Below are 4,106 nucleotides of genomic sequence, written 5' to 3'. Positions count from 1 at the left end.
CACTTTACGCTTTAATGGTAGCGATTTCCAATAGGTTTCATGCCAATTATGCCTGTCGATGGTATTAATGAAATAAGTAATGAGTAGCCTTGGGAAGCAATTTCTCCATACAGGCTTTCTGAATTGGAATTACAGGTAAACATTCTGTGTGTAACGATATAAAGAATGTATGCCCGTACAAATGATGCTCTTTTAAGGCTATATTCCACTAGAGGTCTGGGTTAAAGTAATCAATGGGTTAAAGGAACTCAGCACCCATTATATGCACTTCAATGAATATAATACCCGAGTGGTCCCTTTAAACTTTCATGTCTAAGAGACCCCTCTGTGGATGCACAATAAGTGCCCCCATGGAGTTCAAAGGGAGCGCTTTCCTGCCACTGAAGGCACGAAGGAGAGGAGGCATTCCGTAATAGTAGTTTATTTTATTCTTGCACGATAAATAGATTATTTTTTAGTTATTAAGCACCAATATATTACGCAGTGCTGGATAATTTTGATGGGGCAGTTAACACATATATAACAAATATACATTAACACATACAGACACATCAGAAGATGAGATCCCTGCCCGTCAGCTGCCATCTAGCCCTATAGTACTTTATACAAAGTTCCTGGCAGGAACGGTGGGCTTAGGGGGGCCCGGCTTGTGATCTAAGGGAGTAGTATGGGTGATTAAAACAAAAGGAGGGGTGAAAAGAGGGAGTAGTAGATGTGTTTTAATAAAGTACTTTAACACGTATTCTTTGTTCAGGGGGCTGCGTTTCTAAGGTACATACTCCTGCACTGTACACAAAGATCATTAGAATAAATCAACTTCAATTTGTAAATCTATAAACAAGTTTCCTCAGCCTGGCACAACATGTGATGCCGTAAAAACACGATCCCAGCGGCATCGCTACATAAGATCTCCGTTTATGCATCAGAAGAAAGAGCGTGCGGAGTCGGGAAACAAACAAAGCCCGCTATTGGAGATGCCGCGTGCTCACGGGTTTTACCCGATTTAATAGAACCCTGTTTAAATAAAACGATAAACGTGAAAGTCATCGGCATTGGGCTGCTGGTCAGTTACTTACATAGAATCCGACAGCAGATGATGTAGAGACCCAAACCTTAATCCATCCTCAGTTTTGTGTTAGGTTCCAGATGAGTTATATACATATGCATCGGTTTGTAAAGAAGAGCACCAGCATATTTAAAAAATTAAATAAATAACAAAAAAATTGAAACATTTCCCCCCAAACTCTTGTAGTGGACTGTCATACAGGTCTGAGTATAACTGAAATGCCATCCAGGATGCCCAACAAAATCTATTACCTACTTACACGCCAAGACTTTCCTAAATTACCGAAAGAGCTGTACATGCCTGGAATAGACGTCTAGTGGAAGCGGTACAAATACAATAAAGAACACTCATCTAACCCTCATAAGTTATAAATACGTGAAAAGGGACTTAAAACCAGATAAGACGCTTCTCTTCTGCAGTCCCTACGCGTCTATCAATAAAAGACATGACGGACTCCTGTTCGCTAAAACACAACCATATATCCGTGCAGTCGCCGATAATCACATTTTCAACGTAAGGTTTTTTTTACACTCAGATTGTGCCCCCCGTTTAATGACGCCATCACTCTCCAGGTCATCTTATGGATCGATGGAGCAAACCATGGAAACACTATGAAGAGGTACGAAGGATGCCTTTTTCATATTAAATTACATTAAACAGACAATTATATTCTATTTTTTTTAGCGTTTGTAAGGAAGTTTTACTTTACCAAGAGGGCAGCAGATAAATGGAACAGCCTCCCAGCAGAAGTGGTAGAGGTTATAATACAGTGAGGGAATTTAACCATGCATTGGGTAGTCATAAAGCTATCCTGAATCGAAGACAAGACCAAAAACCGATTAAGGTTCGAGTCTCTACATCAGGAAAAATGGGCAGACTGAATGGGACGAACGGTTCTGATCCGTCTTCATTCTGTTTCTATTCGTCCCCAAAGGTCCTTCCTTAGATTAGCAAATTCACCAACCTAGAAATATTATCATCAATGGCTTTAACATTTATAAGGTCCCAACGGTGACACAGATCTCCAGATAATACCTGCCTGCATCGTATGGACGCTGTCCGCATCTATCCAAGTTTTATTACATTACATGTCAGAAAGCAGACATGGAAAAATATTGTATTTGTTCCTAGAAATAAATTACTAGTGAATTTACCTTTTTTATAACTCTTCTCACGCCACAATTAAGTAAATAACCTTGGCTCTTTACACTCGCTGGCGCTACGATCACCAAGTGAGAATGTTGGGAAACATAGGAAATAAACACGGAGAAAGCATGTGCTCCGTTCCAAGGGCTCCGAGCAGTCGGTCTCATATGAAATGCATTGTTTTTGGATAAAAAGATGATGTAATCTCGGTTGCTTTTGTTCATTTTAAATCCAAGATAAATCAAAGTAGAAAAGAGCACAGTTATTTAAGGGTTAATAGGTACCAGTGTAATGTAAAGAGACAAGCTCCAAGAGAAACGGTATCAGGCAGGGTATTCTCCCCAAAGCGTGACGACCTTGAACCACGCGCAGGTGGCGTGCTAGTACGGGGCATTGTTGGAGACACTGTGGACAGGCTATATGAACGGCTTCACCACATACCTGTGATAATTCCTTGCAGTAGGATACATGGGGGGCGGGGGGGGGTTCGCCCTGGGTGCCACAACTGCCCCCAGGCCAGCCTGGACTGGACCGAGCTGTCCAGGTCAGATCAGCCCTTTGTGAACAATTTTGGACCAGCCCAGGGATCACGTAACATAAGGCAGGGCTCAACAAATCCCAGGCGCCAGGTCGCCATGGCGACTCAGAATTTTGGCGCCTAGGTGTTTGTCAGCCTGTGATTGCGGGGGTGCTGCTGCTGCTGTCTGCCCAGGAGTCTGTGCAGACCAGCAGAGCCGCTCAGAGCCCGCCCCCGAGCCTGAGATCCCTCCCACGGAGTGATCCTGTAGGCTGAAACCGCGATTGCATGAAAACCTGCAATCGCGTTTTCAGCTGCCACAGGCAGCTTCAGGGAAGATGGTTGAGTGTTGATTGGGTCCCCACACAAGTGTGGGGACCTGACACAACACCCCCCTGCTGCCTGATCGCTCCATGAGAGCGAAAGTGCAGCGTTAACCCCTTCAATGCCGCGGCATTTTAGGGGTTAATTCCCGTTTTGTACGGGGCTCTGCCGCTGGTGGTCTGCCTGGAAGGCAGTACAGCAACAGCAAAAACGAGCCCACAGAAGCCCTGTGATGACTCCTGTAGGCATGGAAGCCTACAGCAGTCATCAGAGACTCCCCCCTGCAATGGCTGGTCTATAGCCCAGCAATTGCGTCCCAGCTGCCAGAGGCAGCTTCAGGGACAGGGGGAGAGGGTTCTTCGGTCTCCACATGAGTGTGGAGACCAGCCCCAACACCCCCCTGCTGCCTGATCGCTCCCTGAGAGCGACAGTGCAGCGTTAACCCCTTCAATGCCGCGATCGCGGCATTTAGGGGTTAATTCCCGTTTTGTAAGGGGCTCTGCTGCTGGTGGTCTCCCTGGAAGCCCAGGCAGACCAGCAACAGCAAAAACGAGCCCCCACAAGCCCTTTGATGATTCCTGTAGGCATGGAAGCCTACAGCAGTCATCAGAGAGACACATGAGTGTGGAGACCAGCCCCAACACCCCCTTCTGCCTGATCGCTCCATGAGAGCGACAGTGCAGCGTTAACCCCTTCAATTCAACAATTGTGTATAACACATTCGTGGCATTGCAGGGGTTAACATTTGTCCCCACAAGCTTGTGGGGACTAAGTATCAGTCAATGCTGTGCTCCAATGGAACATCAGCATTGAAAGTGTTAAAAAAAATAAAATAATAATGATAATTACAAAAAAAAAAAACACAACAAAAACCAGCACTGACCTGAAAGTCCAGGGTGCCTCCAGGTCAAATGCTGTGAGTTTAGTAAGCGGGCTGATGATGATCAGATCACTTCTAACCAACTGTTAGTTTAAAAAACTTTTTTAGCTGGCGCCTAGATTCACAACAAATTTGTCAAGCCCTGACATAAGGTTACATGACTCCACGGTTAC

Source organism: Sceloporus occidentalis, unplaced genomic scaffold (genome assembly GCF_023333645.1).
Source record: "Sceloporus occidentalis isolate IW3139 unplaced genomic scaffold, rSceOcc1.0.p SCAF_16, whole genome shotgun sequence".
Lineage (NCBI taxonomy): Eukaryota > Metazoa > Chordata > Lepidosauria > Squamata > Phrynosomatidae > Sceloporus > Sceloporus occidentalis.
The sequence above is the reverse complement of the archived record's forward strand: the minus strand, read 5'-3'. Positions refer to the sequence as shown.